General features: G+C 38.7%; 1 protein-coding gene across 3 annotated transcripts in view; it reads left to right on the top strand.

Annotated features, from left to right (window-relative positions):
• HPSE2 (heparanase 2 (inactive)) overlaps positions 1-24497 on the top strand; it is a 727458-nt gene that overhangs the window by 4454 nt on the left and 698507 nt on the right. The window lies entirely within an intron of this gene.

Genomic DNA, 24497 nt, shown 5'->3' with positions numbered 1-24497 from the left:
ATCAATGAACTTTCTTTGTGGGTAAAATAGGCAAGATGGCAACTGTTGGGTCTTCAGCCACTAAGGTAGTTTAGATTGCATAGAAGAAGCTTTAGTGTCCATTCCTGGAGGACTATCTCTGCCCTGCTGTCCCTTTTCATATATGAGCTACAGTTTTATTTTTAAAGGGCTCAGGGACATGTTCTCAGAGCTCCCTGGATTTTGTTACATCTTGTCCTTATAAATCAGCAAAACGAGGAAGAGCCTGTTGTATTTTCTGGGGCTTTCACTGAACAGGAATTCTGGAGAGTTGGGATCTATTTCAAGGTTGGCTGAGAAACTTTTTTTTTTTTTTTTAAGTGTCAGATGAGAAAGAGGGCAAGGCTGAGGCTTCTTGAGTTTGAATCCTGAATCAGACTTACTCTTTTACAACATTTGCCAAGTGTGTAGGTGTTTAAGGCTACATCTTTTCAAAGGTAAATGTCATTACTATGAAAATGTGGATTGCAGGTAGACTTTGCTGTCACTCAGCATAAAAGGCTGAAAGCTAAAAGATAATCCCGAGCAGCAGCTCTGATGGTAATTTGACCCAGTGCTTTTTAGCTCCCAGGGTCACTGTCAGCTTTGTGTTCAGGTACAAGAAGGGAGGATATTAATGGTTTTCCTGATGAAACTGCTCTTCTTTGAGTCCATTTGAACTACTTCGTCTTTAGTTTGTGAAAAAACTTGTAAGAGTCCCAGGAACCACTGTGGGGGGTAGTTGGGGGGCATTGTAAGTTTAGGAATTAGCCTTTTTCTCCAAAATTTGTACCTAGGATTATATTACGTATTCACTGAGAATGGGAGATCTACTTAAAATGAAGGTTACAATTTGTTTCCGTTTGTGAAAGGAGAAAGTGGGCATCATGGGGAGAAAGGAAATTGGTAGAAGGCCGTGCTCCATAAAGCTTCATAGAATTAGGAAAAAATCAGAAATGGAAAAGATCTAAGAGGTCATCTTCATTCCTCCCACCACTTCAGGGGCCAGTACAGTATCATTCCATATGGAATCCTTTTCTTGTCTTGTCCAACATGGTATTAAATATCTCTAGGAATGTAGTTTTCACCACTCCTGTGGGAGAAAGTTCTTTTGTCCCATAGGTTTTTGTCGGTAAATTTCTCCTGAATTTTCCCTTTATATTCTCCAAATATGTGAACATTCCTTTTTGCACTGTTTTAGATATTTATCTTCAAAATAATTTCTTTGTTGTGAGTGTCAGCTTCAAAAAAAAAGGTTTCCTCTTAGCTGTTTTTTTTATCTAGACTACCTGGATTTAATTCTTTTAAAACTTTCTTTAAAGTCAGTCCTTCCAGACACTAATCTGTTTTATTGCTCCTAGCTGAACTCCTTTTGATTTATGTCTCCCTGGTAATAAGATGCTCTGAACTATATCAGTATTTGAGGCCTTTGCACAGCTAAAGAGAGTAGGAATGCCCTGTTTCTGTCCTTTGATGCTCACATATCCTTAAATCACCCATATTGTCTTGTTACATGTGTTGCAGAATTAAAGGCAAAAATGGTTTTTTTATAGGCTCAGCAATTTTGTAAATATTATACTTCAGTCATCACTTTTCATCTAGTGATAACTATCATCATAATGAGCCTCATAAAATAATTAGGTTTTCTCAGTAAATGGCTGTATAATAGGGTCATTTGGGCATAAGTACCTAATTTTTTAAAAAAAGAGATGTATTGGCTTAAACATAGTATAGAATAATGACATACGTTTTGAATAATTAGATATAGCTACTGGCACATGATGAAACTGAGTGACATAGGGAGGAGAATATGGAATTTGGATTCAGAAAACCTGTATTTCAGGCCTGACTCTATCACTTATGAATATGTGGCCCTGGGCTTGCTGCTTCTGTATAATATATGGATGATGATAATGCCTGCTATGCATTGCTTCTGAGAGGTAATGTGTATAAAATATTTTGTCAACTGCAAAGGCTAAATATGAAGGCTAAATATTCCTACTTTTATTAAAGGCAGCTTCAGAAATTTATAATATATATATTTAATATTTTAAAGTGGAACTAAGAAGTAAATAAAATGCAGTAGACCAAAGAAGAAAGACCATAGAAGAAAGGAGATAGAATTAGGGAATTGTTTGAGAGGGTTAAGAAAATTAGGGAGAATTCTCTTTAAGAAGTGGAGGTGGAGAACATAAGAGTGATTATTTTTTTGTGTGTGGTAATGAGAGACTAATACTTAGTTTTGTTATATACTAACATTTAAATGAACTGATACCCAGCTTGGGTAATGTACACTTTTCTGGTTAATGCATTCGTATTGCTACCTTGATGTGATTTTTTGTTTTTGTTGTTTTTCTCTGAACTAACTGAGCAATTAGCAAGTCATGTGGCTTGTATTTTCTGAATACTTTCAAAGCATTTTAAGGCAGCTGCATTTCCTCTTTCTAAAGTCACTGTTTATATATCACTTTGGGAGCTTCTCTAGTTAGTCCTTTAATACAGTTACCTATTCCACTTTAGCTTAGGCAACTTGAATTTCATACAAACATGATGGAAGAAATGAAAATAGGAAATAGGATTATTCTTCATACTTTGGGGTCTTACCCTGTGCCTAACTTCCTTTCGGTTCTATGTGATGTTACGCTATTCTTGCTCCTAACAAAGAAATCATAGGTTAATCTTTTGTTCTTAAATTTATTTTGCTACAGTCTGCTCCTCTTTGTTATATATTCAGTGTGCTTTATTTGTATGCCTGTCTCTTTACTGCCATAATCATATCTTTAATCAAGGTATATACCATTTATTGTGCACATCAAAAGCCAGTTTAATATTTTTAAAAAATCATGTTCATCATGTCACTCTTTTGCTGGAAATATTTTGATTATTTTTGGATTGCTTACAGGAAATGTTCAAACTCCTCAACTTGCCATTCAAAACCTTTTTAAAATCTCAGCTTATCTTTTGTACTCTTATGTTTTCATATACCTTTTATTGCAGCTTTGCTTGATTTTCACTGTTTCCTTAAAACACCTTTATCTCAACCCCTTGTGTTCAGCCGTTCTGTCTGTGCTTTAAATGCCTTTTTCTTGGCTTTGTTAAAATCTTACAACCCACTTTACCCAATTTTGCAAGTGCCCCTTATTTCCACAAGCCTTTCCTGAACAGGTCATTTCATAGTTATCTTTTCTTTCTTTGGACGGTTGCAGCTTTCTTTCTTTTGGCCCCTTCTGTCTTTTACTTTTTAATAGAATGTAAATTATTAATAGAAAGGGACCATATATAATTGTTGCATATCCCAAAATGTCTAGCATTCTGTCTAACACAGAGTAGAACTTCAGCAAATATTTCTAGATGCCTACTAGGTTAAAAGCATGTTAAAGGCACTGGAAAAATGGAGGTTGCCAATGAAGAAATGTGTAAACACATACATAAAGATTCTATTCATTTTTTACCTTCAATGCATTTTCCCATGAAGTCCATTCTTAGTATTTGTTTAATGACATACTTCATTATTTTAACTGTGTTCTCTTTATCTTTGGTAGTCTAAGTGCCTTGGTTTAATACTGTATGTTAAATCAACTTTACCACTTGATTTAAAGCCTTGCACTGGACTCACACTTTTTTTTTTTTTTTTATCATATCTGTTTCTTCTTTGCCTTTACTTTAGCTTTGCTTGGTTGACCTTTTGTAGTCTCTACATCTAATTTTCCACCTCACAGTTTAATAGTACCTTTTCACAAATTTAAATGTTGTTTTCAATTTTCATTTCCTGAAAATTTTTGCTTCTGAGAGCTTCTGAAATCCTAAATAATGAATGTGGAGTACACTTTGTAAACTCTAAGGCACTATACAACTAATATTATTGTTCTCCTTTTGCCAGGAAGTTTTCCTAGTTTTAGTAGAGGTGAGGTAGTTAGTTCTTTGTCTTTCTATTCTCAGTCCATCCATCAGGACATATGACATAAGAACAGCACAACTGCCAAAATACATATTTGCCTTGAACATACACACTTTGCACTGTCTCACTTTATTTTCCATAAATGTTTCTTGAAATTCAACTATGTTTAACAAGTCTTTATTGATTACCTGATCTGTGTTTAGTTTGATGCTGGACAAAATGGCAGATTATCAAACAAATAAAAGATACAGTACCATATCAACATTAGAGCACAACTGTAATTATTGCTGTAGGCAAGATCCACTAATCAGTATTAAAATAAGTAGGCATAGTTTAAAGCAAAATGGGATATTTGCATAGCACCAAACATTTTTCTCATAGTATTAATTAATTATTGTGGTGGTTTTAGCATATGGCCACCAATTCTTTGATACATTTAGGATGTGGAGCTTCTGTTCTCTGCTTGAGTGTGGGCTGGATTTAACAACTTGTTTCTAAAGAAGAGAGTCTGTAAGGGGGAAAATAGTAACTTTACAGTGGAGAAGCTGTCGGATATCATTTCAACAAAGTGATCAAGGTTAACATCAGCAGATGAGTCATGTTGATATCATGTATTCCCTGATATCATGTGATGAGAGGACACTTTACCTTTGTGATATTCTTTCCTCAAATCCATAACTCTCTGTAAATATGAGAAAACACTAGTCAAATTGAAGGATACCCTACAAAATACTTGACCTTTCCCCTTCAGAAAACATTGTCCCAGCTATCAATGATGTAATAGTTTGTTAGTGAGATAACATTTATAATGATAAAACTGAAGAGTAACACAAAGATAATATAGAATATAGAAGTGCTAAGTGGAACAAAATAGTTTGCTAGAGTGTGACAGGGAAAATAGAGATGAGTACTGGCTGGACTTACGTGGGAGTTAGGTTGGGCCTTGTGAAATATAGAGATGAAGAGAGAAGACATATTCAAAGGAAAGAGCATGAGGCAAAGCTGAATTATGTGTTTGGGCAATATTACCCTATTTACCACCCTGCCTAAATAGAAGGTACATGTTAGAAATTATATTAGTTCATATTGCTAGAAGCATAACATTTCTTTTTATAGAAGCCTATTTGCATACTTTTGTTAATTCAGAAATGTGTATAATTTAAGTTATGAAAGCACATATTAGAAAATATTCTAAGAATATTTTCTTAGAATGAATATTCTAAATGAATAGAATGAATATTCTAAATGAATAGAATGAATATTCTAAAAATATTCATTTTTCTCAAATGTCTAGTTTGGATTTAAAGAAGTTCTAGTGTAATGTATTTTTGTTAGCTTCAAAATATGTAATTACAAAAGAAGAAAGTACATGTGGAAGAGTAAAGTTTGGTTGCGTAAATCCAGATCAGATGATGGGAATGTTGAATTTTAAGCATAGTAAAATGGGATTGGCCCTATAGGAAAATAGAGGCTATTATAAATATTTTTACTCTACTGGAGAAGGGAAGACATGTTTTCAACATGGGCGGTGACCCTTGCCCTTCCCCATTTTTATCTAAATCATTGCAACACATTCATATACTTTAGCTAAAGTGTGTTACAACTGCACTTGATGAGGTTTGAGTTATGAAGCATGTTTGAAGGACAGATAATTTAAAACTAAATTATTAATTTGGTTCTTATAGGGTATATAAAGTAAAGGTTTTAGGATTTGCTTGATAATTTTTATCACTCTTCTTTTATAGAGTAAAAACAGGCTACTATTTCATGTTTATTCACTCATGAATATACTCATTGAACAGGAAGCTAGTTCCAGGCTCGTTTGGTGCTGAGGCTGAGAAGATGAATGAGGCCCAGGTACAGTTGTCAAATTATATACTCCTGACCTCTTATCACTTCACAGCATCAGCCAAAAATAGTTTCTAAAGATTTTTTAGGCCAAGAAAAGCCTCCATTCCAAGGTCAGCATTTAGCATTTCATGATTTGTCTGCCAGCAGATTTAGAAGGATTTGACACAATTTAATATTGTATTAAAGGGTGTCAGAAATTACCTGAAGTTTTATGTGTATTTTATTCTGCCTTTTGGAAACAAAGTGGATGTATTTTCTGTAATTTTTGAAATTTGGTACCCAGGTCCGGAGTGCTAGTTGCAGCTCACTATAGATACCCCTGTGAATTTAATGTGGCATCTCACAAAGATAGTTATCATGCCATTTGGTCACAGTTTAGTAATTGTGGATCTGTCTAGTGCTGGAAGTGGTAGAGAAGAGATATGAAAACTCTGGTCTACTGCTTGTAGAGTTGACTTAATTTCAGTGAATCAGAAAATAGGTATTTCAATCACAACCCCTTTTTACATAATTTATCACCTGATAATTGGGTACAAAGGTAATCCACAAATTGTTGTGTGTTCCTGTTGTGTTGCTGTTGCCAATACCAGATACCACTATTTCTCTTGCCATATTTATTTACATCCTCTCTTCTGTTCTCCCAAGGCCTCCTGGTGTCATGGGTACCTCACGGAAGAAAAGAAATTTCTTTCAAAATTCCGTGGGCCTCTTCAGCCTGCCAGTCACATGGTCTGGGTTTGTAGAGGCAGGAGCCTCTTCTGAGAATCCTTCATCAAAGTGGATTAGATGTTAAGACTCTTAACGTCTGTGCTTCTTAGTACCTTAATCAAATTTTCAGCTGTCTCAGTCTGTGAACAATGGATTGGAACTCTGAACAGTGTGTGTGTATATATGAGACAGAAAGAGATAAAAATAGAGAGTATGAATACATGAGCATGAAAGAATTTTGTGTGTTTTGTTTTTTTTGCACTTGTCCACAGATAGTGATGTAGACAAGTAAATACACATTGGTGGACTAGTAGCTAGTACTGTGGAGGTTCCCTGGTGGCTCAGACAGTAGAGAATCTGTCTGCAATGAGGGAGACCTGGGTTGGGAAGATCCCCTAGAGAAGGAAATGGCAACCCACTCCAGTATCTTGCCTGGAGATTCCATGGACAGAGGAGGCTGGCAGGCTGTAGTCCACGGGGTCACAAAGAGCTGGACACAACTGGGTGGCTGACACAGCTAGTGCTGTAGAAGGTATAGATATCTTGTTGGACTCCTTTGTCTTTTGGTTTCATAATCAGTTTTCTTCACTTTAGTACAGTGGAAGACTATAATTTTGCTTAATTCAATACATGGTTTTTGATTATAAATCATATCCCAAGCTTAGTGCTAGATACTGTGGCTACGCAGGAGGAATAGAATATGAACCATACTCTTAAAGTGGTCTTACATATTCAAAAGAATTTTTCAATGGTCTTGAGTATCATGTTTCTTTTTTAATCAGACTAATCTTTGTCAAGTCTTTCCACTTTGCTCATCCTATACCCTCTACCTGAACACTGATTTTCTGTCCTGAATTAAAATTTTTACTTGTCCTTCAAAGCTGTGCCCAAATTCCCCTTTTCATTGAGGTTTCTGGTGGACCAGTCCTTATTAATCCTCCTTCATTCTCAAAATTTTTCTGAAATTCTTCTCTGAATTATTGATCTAATTTAGTCCAAGTGCCCCAGAATTTATGTTTGATTGACTTAAGCAGACATCATTTTTGTCTCTAGGAATTTAAAATTAAAACACTGTGGTTGATATACACATAAAAATCCATATAGAGATAACTATCATCACATTGCATGGAACAGACACATGAAGTAAAACAAAGTAGTTATATTATTTACAAACCTTAATGCATGTGTTTTGCTTTTTGTGTAGTGAAGAATGAAGAATGAAAACTATAAACTGCATATTTAGAAAAGATGGGGTACATATCTGTATCTGTATGTTTGAATTGAGGGATTTGGAAATTGAACCAGTACCTTGTTTTTTACTTGCCCTGGGTAAAAACACCTTGAAAGATGGAAGATGAGATTGGAAAGCTGGGAAAAGTTGAATTGCTCAGATTTGGGTTATTATCTTAGAAATACTATGGAAGGATGGATATTCCCCTGCTGCTTAATAAGAATAATAGTAATATTATCTAACATTGTTGGGTGCTTCTTATGTGTTAAATACTATTTTAAGGAATTTACAGAGATTAATATTTAATCTTATCAGCCCTATGAAGAAAGTATTTTTCCTACTTGATAAATGGGGAAACTGAGGCGAAGATTGGTTCAGTTCAGTTCAGTCGCTCAGTCGTGTCCGACTCTTTGCGACCCCATGAACTGCAGCACGCCAGGCCTCCCTTCCATCACCAACTCCCGGAGTCCACCCAAACTCACATCCATCGAGTCGGTGATGCCATCCAGCCATCTCATCCTCTGTTGTCCCCTTCTCCTCCTGCCCCCAATATCTCCCAGTATCAGAGTCTTTTCCAATGAGTCAACTCTTCGCATGAGGTGACCAAAGTATTGGAGTTTCAGCTTTAGCATCAGTCCTTCCAGAGAATACCCGGGACTGATCTCCTTTAGATTGGTTAACTTGCCCAAAATCACCTAGGTAAAGAGTTGTAGAGCAGGGAGTCAGTGACATCATTTGTTAAACCTGAAGGCTTAAGTAGAGCCTGTGTTAATGAACTTGTTTTTCTACTAATTAAATGGGTCATTGTGTAACTTGTTAACTTTCCTAAAGTCTTTGTTATCCATAAAATGAAGAAAATGGATCCCAGTGTCTGCTTGGGGCATCTAATTCTAAGATTCTGTGAGTTAGAGATCTCCTCAGACATACAAGGTGTGTAGGAAAAAATAGCAGTGGGAACAGGATATGATATATTCAAAGGTTAAAGGATGTGGAACAAGCTATAGGAGTTCAGAGAAGGAGGTTAAATGAGAGCTGGAGTGGTCAGGACAGGTGCCTAGGAGGAGAGATCTTGATCTGGCCTTAAGGGTAACTAATAATAATAATGCTTAATAATAGCATTTTGTTTTGAGTTCTGTTTTACATATATTATCTCATTTAGTTCTTAAATCAATCTGTTGACAAACGTGTGTGTGCTCAAATGTGTATGTGTGTGTATGAAGAAATGGGGACGCAGAAAAGACATGTCACATGCTGAAGGTCATAAGATGAGTAGTTAGTGCAACTAGGATTAGAACCCAGTCCTGTTTTCTCTACACCATGCTTAGATAAGAGAGATCCAGTCTTTGATTCATTCACTAATTCATTTATTTGTCCATTTATCTATCAGGTGCTCAGAAGCCCTATACCAAGTATCATGGAACATTAAAAAAGAAATGTGTATCCATAGACCCTCCCATGAGGGTATTCAAAGGTCTTGTGGGTTAGGACACAAAATACGTGTTAGGAAAAACAAAAGAATAATCACAGAGAGACACATGAGCAATTAAAAGAGATGGTTGTCACTTTTTATAATGTGTTTGCTTGTGTGCTGGGGTCTAGTTTAGTCTCCGGTTCTTTTTGAACTGTTCTTCATTGACAAACTTCTGGACAGGCTGCAGGATGTCATTTTTTGTAGATTTTGCATCTGAGTTTCAGAATCCCTTGAGATTGTAATCCAAACCCAGAGTGAGGTTAGAACTAGTTCAGAGAATGACACAGAGGGGACTTTGTAGAGTGCTGTGTAGATGCCAGTATCACTTGAGACTTCCAACAAAGAAATTAGAAGCCTTTAAGTTCAGGCATTCATTAGGAATCACAGTGTACCCAGTGAGAGGGATTCATTTACCACAGAGGAGGCCCATACTGAGTAAGCAGTTCAGTCAGTTCAGTTCAGTCACTCAGTCATGTCCGACTCTTTGTGACCCCATGAATCGCAGCATGCCAGGCCTCCCTGTCCATCACCAACTCCCGGAGTTCACTCAAACTCACGTCCTTTGAGTCAGTGATGCCATCCAGCCATCTCATCCTCTGTTGTCCCCTTCTCCTCCTGCTCCCAATCCCTCCCAGCATCAGAGTCTTTTCCAATGAGTCAACTCTTTGCATGAGGTGGCCAAAGTACTGGAGTTTCAGCTTTAGCATAATTCCTTCCAAAGAATACCCAGGACTGATCTCCTTTAGAATGGACTGGTTGGATCTCCTTGCAGTCCAAGGGACGAGCTGGAAATAGAATATGAGCTTTAGGTGATGGTCACTAAACCATGCACATTTAACAAAATGTTTGCGATCACCATTGAGATAAATCTTTATGTGTCTCTCAGTACCATAATGGGCTTCCCAGTTGGCGCTGGTGATAAAGAACCTGCCTGCCAATGCAGGAGATATACGAGATGTGTGTTCAATTCCTAGGTTGGGAAGATCCCCTGGAGAAGGGCATAGCACTCCAGTATTTTTGCCTGGAGAATCCCATGGACAAAGGAGCCTTAGTCCATAAGGTCACAAAGAGTTGAACACGACTGAAGCTACTTATCATGCATATGCACAGTGCCCTAATATGTATACTCTTCATCTGAATGTTTATTTCTTTGCTGCTGCTAAGTCGCTTCAGTCGTGTCCAACTCTGTGCGACCCCGTAGACGGCAGCCCACGAGGCTCTCCTGTCCCTGGGATTCTCCAGGCAAGAACATTGGAGTGGGTTGCCATTTCCTTCTCCAGTGCATGAAAGTGAAAAGTGAAAGTGAAGTCGCTCAGTCGTGTCCGACTCTTAGGGACCCCATGGACGCAGCCTACAAGGCCCCTCCATCCATGGGATTTGCCAGGCAGGAGTACTGGAGTGGGTTGCCATTGCCTTCTCCTATTTTCTTGCAGTTGTTGGAAACAAAAACAGATTGTGGACTTACTGGCCATTATGAATCCTCTAGGAAGAGTAGACTCAGGTTAAATTCACTGTGTTGTAGATTCAAAAGAAACTGCAGTTCAGGTTTAGCCAAGTTATAACCCATAGGTGAAACTAAACATGTAACCTGAAACCATTAGAAAAATAAATGCTATTGTTTCATAGAACATTTGTAGAAGCAAATGAATGGTACCCCAGCCCAAAGGTCAGGATTTTCAACAACTGGCTGTAGAAAACTTACACTTATTAAATGTCACTAGGGGTTTTTGTGTAGTGGATGACTGAGGTCTTTTGTTTCTTCTATTTTCCTCGTGGCAATAAAGTTGAAATTTAGAAAGCTTTCAAAATGAAATTTCTCATAGAAGTTATAACCACAGGTTTTAAGTTTTCATCACCTAAATGTGGAACAGAACGATTGACAATTTGCGGGGGAGGGAAAGAGAGATTTGAGGACACATGTGGTGTGCATCAAGAATCAGTGTAAATCAGGAAGGTGTGGTAAGGGGGATTTCCTGTGTTACAGACCTGCTGAAATAATGCTCCCCCACCTGCCATCAGTACATTCCAAATTAAGGTGCTGGCCTTTGCTGACACCTTGCAGGGATGGTGTGCCCCTTACCTGACACGTTGTAGTTTCCTTGAAGCTTCAATCAACAGTTGGCTGCTAGGAGAGGTCATCCTGGGGATAATGTGTTACTTTGATTGTGTCCTTTCTTTTGTACCTGATGAGTTTGGCTGGTACGTACCTGTGGGGCCAGACTAATATTTTGTTCTTTTTTTATCCTTGCCATAGGACAGTTCATTTCCACATTTCCAGTCTGATAATAATAACTGCCAATTATTGAGCACTTATACATCCCAAGAACTAGGCCAAAAACTCTTCAAAGGTGATCAGATTTTTTGTTCCTCACAACCCCTATCCTGTTTAATAGAAGCTTAGAGAAGTTACTCAGTAGTTCTGAATTCTGGCTTCATTCCCCTAGTTAGGGGAGCTTTAAAAATTATTGGGTCAAAGGAGTTAGCAGCAGCAGCAGCAGGCTAATTAAATCAATTTCTGGTGGAGCCAAGGCTTTGTGATTTTTAAAAATCCTTTTAGAATCCAGGTGGTTCTAAAGTGTGCACTGGAGTAAGAATCCCTGGGTGAAGTGATTTGCATAAGGTACTCCAGTGGGTCTGTTGTGGAGTTCAAGTCTAGACAGTCTGAATCTAGAGACCAGGTATAGTCAGCTCTACTTCAGTATGTAAATGAGCATGTAAATCACCTGGGTATCTAGTTAAAAATGAGATTCTGCTTTTTCAACAAATTCCCAGGTCTTGCCCATGCTGCTGATCTGGGTACCACATTTGGAGGAACTAGGCTTTGCTACTGGTTACTAGTACTAGTACCTATGGTAGCCAGAAGAGGAAAATGTTCTCTGAAAGGCAGCAGCAAGATGGAGAGCTGGGAGGGGCTTCTCAAACATTTTACTTTAGTAATGATGGCAGGGATCATAGGCTGATTATATAGACTTTTCAGAGTTTTCCGAGGGCTAAGGCAATGGCATCCCACTCCAGTACTCTTGCCTTGAAAATCCCATGGATGGAGGAGCCTGGTGGGCTGCAGTCCATAGGGTCGCTAAGAGTCGGACACGACTGAGCAACTTCACTTTCCCTTTTAACTTTCATGCATTGGAGAAGGAAATGGAAACCCACTCCAGTGTAATTGCCTGGAGAATCCCAGGGATGGCGGAGCCCGGTGGGCTGCCGTCTATGGGGTCACACAGAGTTGGACACGACTGAAGCGACTTAGCAGCAGTAGCAGCAAACAACCTGTTTCAGGTTATTTTCCTGTTCCTGAGATCCTTGGAAGTTTAAGACTGGCAAAACTAGTTAAAACATCACTTGTTGAGGTGCTTTCATTTATTCAGTTCAGTTCAGTTCAGTCGCTCAGTTGTGTCCGACTCTTTGCGACCCCATGAATCACAGCATGCTAGGCCTCCCTGTCTGTCACCAACTCCCAGAGTTCACTCAGACTCACGTCCATCGAGTCAGTGATGCCATCCGGCCATCTCATCCTCTGTCGTCCCCTTCTCCTCCTGCCCCCAATCCCTCCCAGCATCAGAGTCTTTTCCAATGAGTCAACTCTTTGCATGAGGTGGCCAAAGTACTGGAGTTTCAACTTTAGTATAATTCCTTCCAAAGAAATCCCAGGGCCGATCTCTTTCAGAATGGACTGGTTGGATCTCCTTGCAGTCCGAGGGACTCTCAAGAGTCTTCTCCAACACCACAGTTCAAAAGCATCAATTCTTCGGCGCTCAGCCTTCTTCACAGTCCAACTCTCACATCCATACATGACCACAGGAAAGACCATAGCCTTGACTAGATGGACCTTTGTTGGCAAAGTAATGTCTCTGCTTTTGAATATGCTATCTAGGTTGGTCATAACTTTCCTTCCAAGGAGTAAGCGTCTTTTGATTTCATGGCTGCAGTTTATTAGTCAGGTATTGGTCACCTTTCAAAACCTCCTCCTCTTTTTTTAGGGAGTCTGAAACAGGAATTCAGAGATGAGAAGTTACAAGAATTCCAGGAATTTTAAATTAAATGCTCATTCAATAAACATGTATTAAGCACAGTTACTATGTATCAGCATTGCACTATGTTCTCCCAAAGGATACAAAACTGAATGGAACACAGTCCTTACTCTGATAGAACTTACACTTTAGTGAGAAAAATGTCATATGTTTACAATAGATAATGATGTGATGAAAGTATAAATAGACAAACTACAGAGGAAGAAGCAGTAAACTTTATCTGAAATAGTTGAGGAAGACTTCATTGGTATCACTGTTATTACTTCTGATTGTCATAGATGTTATTGTTTCTGATTATTGTAAATATTTATAGGAGTTTAGATTATTAGAACATTGCTGAGATTTCTTAATGTTTCCTCTATATTACATAATAGTTTAGTATTTTGAGATTAAGTGTGCAGATGATTCTCATCAGTAACATGCATGAAAAAAATTGAGATTAAATGTATTTTCTTCTGGAAACAATATCAGTAACATCATCAGTCTACATTTATTGAGCACTTCCGAGATGCTATAAGCATTGTCTTATTTAATCTTTAAAAAATGGCTTTATTGGTGTATAATTTACATTCAATACAATTCACACACCACTTACACACTTCGGTGGCTTTTAGAATATTCACAGAGTTGTGCAACCATCACAGCCACATTTCCATCACTACAGAGGGAAACCTCACATCCCTTAGTTATCTCACCCAATCTCCTCCCACGCCCAAATGGAGGCAACAACTAATGCACCTTCTGTCCCCATGGATTTGCCTATTCTGGGTATTTCAGATAAACGAAATCATACAATCAGTAGTTCTCTGGGAATAATTACTTTAACTTAGCATGATGTTTTAAAGTTTCATCCTTGTTATAACATATATCAGTACTTATTTCTTTTTATTTCTGACCAGTATTAGGCTGTATCGATATACCATATTTTGTTTATCCCTAAAAGAATGTTTCTTTTAGTTTATGAGTGTAATGAAACCTTTTTGATGCAATGCTAAATCTCCTGCCTGACTGTTTGATTGCCTTTGATATATATTACTTTTCCGTTGGTCTTACTGTCGCTGTCCTAGTCTAGACCATCTGCTCAAGTGGTAATCTCCTAATTGATGTCAGTAGCCCCAATTTCTTTGAAACAAAGGTAATAAACAGCTCTTGAGCACTGACCCTCTGCAAGGCATTTTATATTATGTTTCATTTAATCCTAACCAGGAAGATTTTCTCACCTCTTCAAGTTAAAGAAGTGCTTCCCTGTTGACTCAGCTGGTGAAGTACCCGCCTGCCAGTAGAGGAGACATAAGAGACATGGGTTTGACCCTTGGGTTGGAAAGATCCCCTGAAGAAGGAAATAGCAACCCACTCAAGTATTCTTGCCTGGAAAATTCCATGGACAGAGGAGCCTGGCAGGCTACAGTCTATGGGATCACAAAGAGTTGGACACACACACACACAAGTTGAGGAAACTGAAGTTCAGAGAGGTTAAATAACTTGTCCTATCTTTACAACTAGGACTTGCTAGAATCAGAGTTTATGATTCTAAAATTTGTGTTCTTTTCAGCAATACACGGTTGCTTCCAGTCCATTTTAGAGTTTTGTAATATCTGGTTCAGTGATGAGTACATTTTGGTGGTCAGAATGCTTACTTACTTGTTTTCAACTCCTATTTTAATATACCCTTACAGAATTTAAAAGCCAGAGAGGGACTAATGATCCTCTTACTATAAAATAATAATGCCTAAGGACTCACTCCACATTTCACCTTAGAGTAGACCTCTGTTCCTTGGTATCTCTGCCCTTGAGTGTGTGGTGGTGTTTTTAAAATCATTATATGCCCTGTGCTAAGCACAGGCCTGGCACATAGTAGGTGCTTGATAAATGTTGAAGGAATAATGAATGAGTTAGCTTGTGGTGATCTGGAATCCATCAAAATTGAAGACAAAGGTCTTTAATTCACGTACCTTGAAGGTAGTTGTCCTTCCAGTGGTCGCTTCTGGATCTGTGTTTGCAATAACCATTAACCAAAAGAACCCCAGAGTCTACAGAGAATCCATGAATCTAATCTAATGAAATATTCTCATGCAGAAAACAGAGATCTTTAGAAGTTGCTGCTTCCATGTGAAGAAGGAGCCCTCACATCTTGAGAGTCTTGTATTAGACAAGCTGTTTATTTAGAAGGAAAAAAAAAAATATAAGGAGAGACTAAAAACAGACTAAACCCAAACGGACAACTCCTAGTAACTGGATATGAGGCAGGAATAGAATTCTTGGATTCTGTTCCCAGCCTGGCAGTTGATTTACTCAGCTGCTCCCAGTCCCTGACTTGCCCTCCAAGTAGTTGCATTTGCTTTACTAGTATAGGAGGGGGCTGTGGTGAGGGCATGAAGTGAGCATTGTGAAATCTTGATGACATTGGAAGACTGATGAGTTACCACCATAGACACCAGTTTCATGCTCATCCTTTGACAGTCTTGGTTTACTGGAAGTTAGAAGAGCTCTGGAAATAACTGTGAGCATAGTTTGAGAAGTAAAATTTTCTTGAGAATGAAGGAATATAGAGTGGATTTTTTTTTTAACAAACATTAACCTTTGATCCTTTTCATGGGTTTTTAGTTGTGGTCAGGAGTATTTGGAAATGAAGGAATATTACTCTTTTTATCTTTCTTATTCTTCTGTAACTGCTTAATATTTGGGAATTGATGAACTACAGATAATGATTATGTGCCATTGAGTCAATGCCATTTCCAATATACCAAGGCCATTTGGGAACCAGTTGTAAAAGGCATTCCTTGAAAGATGAAACTGGGATTGGGGATCAGATTGTGCAAGACAATCTGAGAATTAACTTGAGAGTTAAGTAAAGAGGTTTGGGTTTTATTTTTTACATAACAATCAAGGAAAGGTTGTGATTAAGAAAATTATATGTGATATTTTAGGAATATTTATTTCATAGCTCCTCACAGAACAGAAAGTGGTAGATTCCTAGCTGCAGAGGGATCAAGGAGAGACTAGTGAAAATATCCAGGAGTGAGATGTGGACAGATTACATTAGAAAAGGAGCAATGAGAAAGAAAAGGAATAGTTGGGGAGTCATTACAAAGGAAAAATTGACAGGACATGGTAACTGATTTGATATGGATAGTATCCTCTGCAATTACTTTGTGCTCCATTTCTAACATGAAAGGGAGACTCTTTTTAAAAAAGAGATTCATTGGGATCAAACGGAGCTTACAAACTGAGGGATTAATAACATTGGCATGAGCCAAACTTAATTTTTTAAAATTTAGTCAGTGCAAAGCAGGTTTTTGGCTGTCAGTTCAAGTAGAAATAATCTCCCTTTTCACCTCTTTCTTTTCCGGACTTTTCTTTCAAAAGGCAATTAAAGTCAGACAGTTGGAGTGTTGAGGATGGGGTTAAAAATCTTTTCTACGTATTAGTACATGGGAAGAAAACACTTTTGTATTTCATATCTGTGTGACAGTTATGAATCTAGTTAACATATAGGGGGAGAATCTTTCCTGTAGCTAATATGCACTCTTAAACCTGCCCTGTCATCTTACAGTATTATATTCTTGCTTATAAATAGGGACTAGGTAAGTGAGTGGATGGCTCTGTTAATTGTCATCATCTTATCACCATGTTGGAGAAGGAAATGGCAACCCACTCCAGTGTTCTTGCCTGGAGAATCCCAGGGACAGGGGAGCCTGGTGGGCTGCCATCTATGGGGTTGTACAGAGTCGGACACGACTGAAGTGACTTAGCAGCAGCAGCAGCAGCAGCAGTATCACCATGTTGTTGTCATCATCAAATAGCTATTTTTTTTTTACTGATGACTTGTATTAAGCATTTAATGTGAATCAGACATTGTACCCACATTTAATCTACTATTTTATTTAACTCTCATTATCTCTGCATTTACAGACAGCTGATCTTCAAGCAGGGTGCCAAGAATACACAGTGGGGAAATGATAATCTCCTTAATATATGGTGTTGAGAAAACTGGATATCCTCTGCTACTGCTGCTGCTAAGTCGCTTCAGTCGTGTCCGACTCTGTGTGACCCCAGAGACGGCAGCCCACCAGGCTCTGCCATCCCTGGGATTCTCCAGGCAAGAACACTGGAGTGGGTTGCCATTTCCTTCTCCATTCATATGCAAAAGAACAAAATTGGACCCTTATACTATGAGCAAAATAAACTCAAAATGGGTTAGAAACTTCAAAATAAGACCTGAAACTGTAAAATGTATAGAAGGAAACATAGGGGAAAAGCTTCATGAAATTGATCTTGACGTTGATTTTGTTGGTAAAAGTACAGGTGATGAAATAAAAGACAAGTGGGACTACATCAAACTAAGAAGTTTCTGCAGAGCAGAGGAAACAACAGGGTAAAAAGACAACCTGTACAATAGGAGAAAATATTTACAAACCATCTATCTGACAAGGGATTAATACCCAAAAATATAGAAGTCCTCACTTAATAGCAAGAAAACAAATAATGCAATTGAAAACTTGGCAAGTTCAGTTCAGTTCAGTCATTCATGGTCTTTGGGACCCCATGGACTGCAGCATGCCAGACTTCCCTGTCCTTCACCAGCTCCCAGAACTTGCTCAAACTCATGTCTATCGGGTTGGTGATGTCATCCAACCATCTCATCCTCTGTTGTCTCCTCCTCCTCCCTTCAATCTTTCCCAGCATCAGAGTCTTTTCTAATGAGTCAGCCCTTTGCATCAGGTGGCCAAAATATTGGAGCTTCAGCTTCATCATCAGTCCTTCCAATGAATATTCAGGATTGATTTACTTTAGGATGGACTGGTTGGATCTCCTTGCTGTCCAAGGGACTCTCAAGAGTCTTCTCTAATACCAGAAGTTCAAAAACATTTAGTTCTTTGGTGCTCAACTTTCCTTATGGTCCAACTCTCACATCCATACATGACTCCTGGAAAAACCATACCTTTGACTAGGTGGACCTTTGTTGGCAAAGTAATGTCTCTGCTTTTTAATATGCTGTCTAGGTTTGTTGTAGCTTTTCTTCCAAGGAGCAAGTTTCTTTTAATTTCAGGACTGCCATCACCATCTGCAGTGATTTTGGAGCCCAAGAAAATAAAGTCTGTCACTGTTTCCATTGTTTCCCTATCTATTTGTCATGAAGTGATGAGACTGTATGCCATGATCTTAGTTTTTTAAATGTTGAGTTTTAAGCCATCTTTTACATTCTACCTCTTTCACCTTCAGCAAGAGGCTCTTTAGTTCCTCTTCATTTTCTGCCATAAGAGTGGTGTCATCTGCATATCTGAGGTTATTGATATTTCTCCTGGCAATCTTGATTCTAGGCAAAGGACTTGGAACAACATTTCTCTATAGAATATATACAAACGGTCAGCAGATCTATGAAAAGATGCTCAACATTACTAATTATCAGAGAGATGCAGATCAAAACCACAGTGAGATATCATCTCATACCTGTTAGGATAGTTATTATCAAAGAAATAGAATATGACAAGTGATGACATAGAGAAATTGGAACCCTTGTGCACTGTTGGTGGGAATGTAAGGCACTGCAGCTGCTATAGCTGGAAAATAGTATAAAGACTCCTAAAACAAAGAATAGTCATACCTTCCAGCAATTCCAGTTCTGGGTATTTATCAAAAAGAATTGAAATTAGGATCTCAGAGGTATTTCCACTCCCATGTTCATTGTAACACAATAGTCTAGATATGGAAAAAACCTAAATGTCCACTGATGGATGAATGGATAAAGAAAATGTGGTATGTACATACAATGGAATATTATTTAGCCTTAAAAAGGCAAGAAATTCTGCCATATGCAATAGCAGGTATGAATCTTGAGGATGCTATGCTTAAAATTTTAAGAGGGTTGATCTAATGCTGTCTTCTTCTTCTTTTTTTTTTTTTTTGTTCAGTCATTCAGTCTTGTCCAACTCTTTGCAACTCTATGGACTGCAGTATACCAGGCTTCTCTGTCCTTCACTGTCTCCTGGAGTTTGCTCAAACTCATGTCTGTTGAGTCACTGATGCCATCTAACCATCTCATTCTCTGTTGTCCCCTTCTCCTCCTTCCCTAAATCCCCAGCATCAGAGTCTTTTCCAGTGAGTCAGCTCTTCTCATCAGCTGGCCAAAGTATTGGAGCTTCACCTTCAAGCATCACTTCTTCCAATGTGTATTCAGGGTTGATTTACTTTAGGATTGACTGATTTGATCTCCTTGTTGTCCAAGGGACTCTCAAGAGTCTTCTCCAGCACCACAGTTCAAAAGCATAAATTCTTTGGTGTTCAGCATTCTTTATGGTAGAACTCTCACATCTGTACACGACTGCTGGAAAAACCATGGCTTTGACTATGTGGACCTTGGTCAGAATAGTGATGTCTCTGATTTTTAATGCACTGTCTAGGTTTGCCATAGCTTTTCTTCCAAGGAGCAAGTGTCTTTTAAATTTCATGGCTGCAGTCTCCATCCTCAGTAATTTTGGAGCCCAAGAAAAATCTGCCTTTATTTCCATTTTTTCCCATCTGTTTCCCATGAAGTGATAGGGCTGGATGCCATGATCTTTGTTTTTCGAATGTTGAGTTTTAAGCTAGGTTTTTCACTCTCTTCTTTCACCTTCAGCAAGAGACTCTTTAGTTCCTTTTCACTTTCTGGCATTAAGGTGGTGTCATCTGATTATCTGAGGTTATTGATATTTCTCCTAGCAATCTTGATTCCAGCTTGTTATTCATATAGCCTGGCATTTCACATGATGTACTCTGCATATAAGTTAAATAAACAGGGTGACAGTATACAGCCTCGACACACTCCTTTCCCAATTTGGAATCAGTCCATCGTTCCATGTCCGGTTCTAACTGTTGTTTCTTGACCTGCATCCAGGTTTCTCAGGAGGCAAGTAAGGTGGTCTGGTACCCGTCTCTTTAAGAATTTTCCACAGTTTGTTGTGATCCATACAGTCAATAGGTGAATGTTTTGAATGCGAATACTATCTCAATAAAGCTGATTTTTTTAAAATGAAAAAAAAAAAAAAGCTTTAGCATAGTCAATGACGCAGAAGTATATATTTTTCTGCAGTTCTCTTGCTTTTTCTGTGATCCAGCAGATGTTGGCAATTTGATCTCTGGTTATTCTGTCTTTTCTAAATGCAGCTTGAACATCTGGAAGTTCTTGGTTCAGGTACTGTTGAAGCTTAACTTGGAGAATTTTGAGCCTTACTTTGCTAGCATGTGAGACGAGTATAATTTTGTGGTAGTTTGAACGTTCTTTGGCATTGCCTTTCTTTGGGATTGGAATGAAAACTGACCTTTTCCAGTCCTGTAGCAACTGCTAAGTTTTCCAAATTTGCTGACATCTGAGGTGCAGCACTTTCACAGCATCATCTTTTAGGATTTGAAATAGCTCAGCTGAAATTCCATTACCTCCACTAGCTTTGTTTGTAGTAATATTCCCTAAGACCCACTTGACTTTGCACTCCAAGATGTCTGACTCCAAGATGTAGGTGTGTGATCACACCATCCTAGTTATCTGGGTCATTAGATCTTTTTTGTACAGTTCTTCTGTGTATTCTTGCCACCCTTTCTTAATATCTTCTGCTTCTGTTAGGTCCATACCGTTTGTGTCCTGAATTGTGCCCATGTTTGCATGAAATGTTCCCTTGGTATCTCTAATTTTCTTGAAGAGATCACTAGTCTTTCCCATTCTATTGTTTTCCTCTTTTTCTTTGTGTTGTTCACTTAGGAAGGCTTTCTTATCACTCCTTGCTAGTCTTTGGAATTCTGCATTCAGATGTGTGTATTTTTCCTTTTCTCCTTTGCTTTTCATTTTTCTTCTTTTTTCAGCTATTTGTAATGCCTCCTCAGATACCCATTTTGCCTTTCTTTTTCTTGGGGATGGTTTTGATCACCACCTCCTGTACTATGTTACGAACCTCCATTGGTAGTTCTTTAGGCATTCTATCAGATCTAATCCCTTGAATCTGTTTGTCACTTCCACTGTAAGGAATTTGATTTAGGTCATAGCTGAATGGTCTAGTGGCTTTCCCTACTTTTTCCAATTTAAGTCTGAATTTTTCAATAAGGAGCCCATGATCTGAGCCACAGTCAGCTCCCGGTCTTGTTTCTGCTGACTGTATAGAGCTTCTCCCGCTTTGGCTGCAAAGAATATAATCAATCTGATTTTTGTATTGACCATGATGGATATGAGTTTGAGTGAACTCTGGGAGTTGGTGATGGACAGGGAGGCCTGGTGTGCTGCAATTCATGGGATCGCAAAGAGTCGGACATGACTGAGCGACTGAACTAAACTGAACTGAACTGATCTGGTGATATCTCTGTGTAGAGTCGTCTTTTGTTTGTTGGAAGAAGATGTTTGCTGTGACCAGTGCGTTCTCTTGGCAAAATTCTGTTAGCCTTTGCCCTGCTTCATTTTGTTCTCCAAGGCCAAATCTGCCTGTTACTCCAGGTATCTCTTGAGTTCTTACTTTTGCATTCCAGTCCCCTATGATGAAAAGAATATACATATATATATATATATATATATATATATATATTTGGTTGTTAGTTCTAGAAGGTCTTGTAGGTCCTCATAGAACTGTTTGACTTCAGCTTCCTCATCATTAGTGGTTGGAGCATAGACTTGGATTACTGTGATATTGAATGGTTTGCCTTTGCAACGAGCAGAGATCATTCTGTCATTTTTGAGATTGAACCCAAGTGCTGCATTTCATACTCTTTTGTTGACTGTGAGGGCTACTTCATTTCTTCTAAGGGATTTTTCCCACAGTAGTAGATATAATGGTCATCTGAGTTAAATTCGCCCATTCCAGTCCATTTTAGTTCACTGATTTCCAAAATGTCAATGTTCATTCTTGCCATCTCCTGTTTGACCACTTCCAGTTTACCTTTTTTCATGGACCTAACATTCCAGGTTCCTGTGCAATATTGTTCTTACAGCATTGGGCTTTACTTTCTCCACTGGACACATCCATAACTGGGTGTTGTTTCCGCTTTGCCTCAGTCTCTTCATTCTTTCTAGAGCTATTTCTCAGCTCTTCTCCTATAGCATATTGGGCACCTACCAACCAGGGGAGTTCATCTTTCAGTGTCATATCTTTTTGCCTTTTCTTACTGTTCATGGGGTTCTCAAGGCAAGAATGCTGAAGTGGTTTGCACTTTCTTTCTCCAGTGAACAACATTTTGCCAGAAGTCTCCACCATGACCCATCCTTCTTGGGTGGCCTTACATGGCATTGCTCACAGTTCAGTTGAGTTAGACAAGGTTGTGACCCATGTGGTCAGTTTCCTGCCCAGTACATAGTAGATAAATAACAAATGGTGTTTACTCTCTTCTTTTACATGAGTCATGACATGATGGTTACATAAAGTGATCTGTGGCAGAAAGAACTCTATGAATTAAGTTAGAAAACATCCATTGGGAGGCAAGCAGTAGGGGAGATACATGTGGGGCAACAGAAGCATCAACATAGTGTAGTTCACAGAGGGTTGGAGGCACCCTTTTTGCTTCCTAAGCTGGGAAGAGCATCTCTTGGGCCTCCTCTGACTAAGAACAGTGAGAACTCCCCATTATTCAGTGTGGTCAATCTATTGAAAGAAAGGCAGGACATTCCTAGGATATTTAAAGGGTTTTCCTCTATCTCAAAAAAGATATGCCTCTCCCTTTAGAGCCACAGTCAGAGCTCATTTAGAAGAAGATTATTTTCTATATAAATAAGAATAAACAGGCAAACAAAACATAAAAAAATCATGCTTGATAGGAATTGGTTATATGTACCATCAATCGAGTTCTTTCAGAATACTAGTTTAGTTAGTTTCAGCTGCAAATCCACTCTTAATTTTGGTTTGGTATTGTTTTATGTATAGGCCTTACTCTGCAGTCTTCAGACATTGCAACAGAGAGCACTTGATTAGAATTTCCACACAATAAGAAAAACCACTTTAGTAAGTTATGCTTTTTAAACAAGGGCCTCTCTTCTCCCAAACATGTATCTTTTCTTCCTCAATTGTCTATCTGACATATATAAAAGGAAAGGTTCGTATCTCTGCCTTTTGGAGGAATGAAGAATCTACCATTTAAACTTGCTCTCATGTGTTTTGTTTTCTTGGCCTGTTTATATAAATATAAGAAGCCAGAAGCCAGTGAAAATAAAAATCATGAAGCTATCCATGAGACATGAAGAAGCAGACTCCTTGCATGATAAACAAGCTCAGCTGCAGGAAGATCTATGGTCTGATATTCATTATTGAAAAACTTCCATTGGATGGAAGTTTGTCCAGATGAGTTAGTTAATTTTAAGAGCTCTCTGTCCTCTTAGAAATATACCATTCCAGATTGGCTGAAAATGTGTTTATTTTGAACATTCATCAGTAATTTTGGGTCAGCCACCCCACAGCTTGGTTTGCTTTGGTGCCAGCTGCATGTGTCAGGAAAGTTAGATGTCTCTTGTTTTGTTAAAAGGAGGAAAAGTCATGTGGGGGAATGGGACTCTTGGAGAGAGAAGGGAGTGTGGAGTTTTCAGTTTGCCTCAGGATTGAGAAGCTATGAGGAGAGGCTAATCCATATAACCTGTAAGGAATTCAGGGGCTTTTTCCAAGGATAACTTCTCTTCTCTGCAAATGAAATTCCATTTTGATATTCCAAAACTATTTAAACAAATCATTTCACTTGTGCAAAAGCTCTTTTTCTATGCTAGATTTACTAATCCTTACAAGTTCTATTTGAATCCTGCTTTTACTCCTAAATTTTTTGTTACTGCTGCTGCTGCTAAGTCACTTCAGTCGTGTCCGACTCTGTGCGACCCCATAGACGGCAGCCCAGCAGGCTCCCCCATCCCAGTGGCTTTGTTAAGCCTTCTCTTGTCTGAAGTTCTGAAGCAGTAGGAGATAAGAACCATTGCCCTTTACCAATGTATTATACTCTTTGTGTTCTCTGGTGGCTCAGTGGTAAGGAGTCTGCCCTGCCAGTGAAGGAGACATAGGTTTGATCCCTGGTTCAGGAAGATACCCTGGAGGAGGAAATGACAATCGACTCCAGTATTCTTGCCAGAGAAATCCTATGGACAGAGGAACCTGATGGGCTACAGTCAGTGGGGTAGCAGAAGAGTCAGACACAACTTAATGACTCAGTTCAGTTCAGTCGCTCAGTCATGTTCGATTCCTTGCGACCCCATGAGCTGCAGCATGTCAGGCCTCCCTGTTCATCACCCACTCTCAGAGTTTACTCAAACTCATGTTTATTGTGTTGGTGATGCTATCCAACCATCTCATCCTCTATCTTCCCCTTCTCCTTCCTTTAGTCTTT

This window comes from Bubalus bubalis, chromosome 23 (genome assembly GCF_019923935.1).
Source record: "Bubalus bubalis isolate 160015118507 breed Murrah chromosome 23, NDDB_SH_1, whole genome shotgun sequence".
Lineage (NCBI taxonomy): Eukaryota > Metazoa > Chordata > Mammalia > Artiodactyla > Bovidae > Bubalus > Bubalus bubalis.
This window is presented reverse-complemented; position numbering and strand designations above follow the sequence as displayed.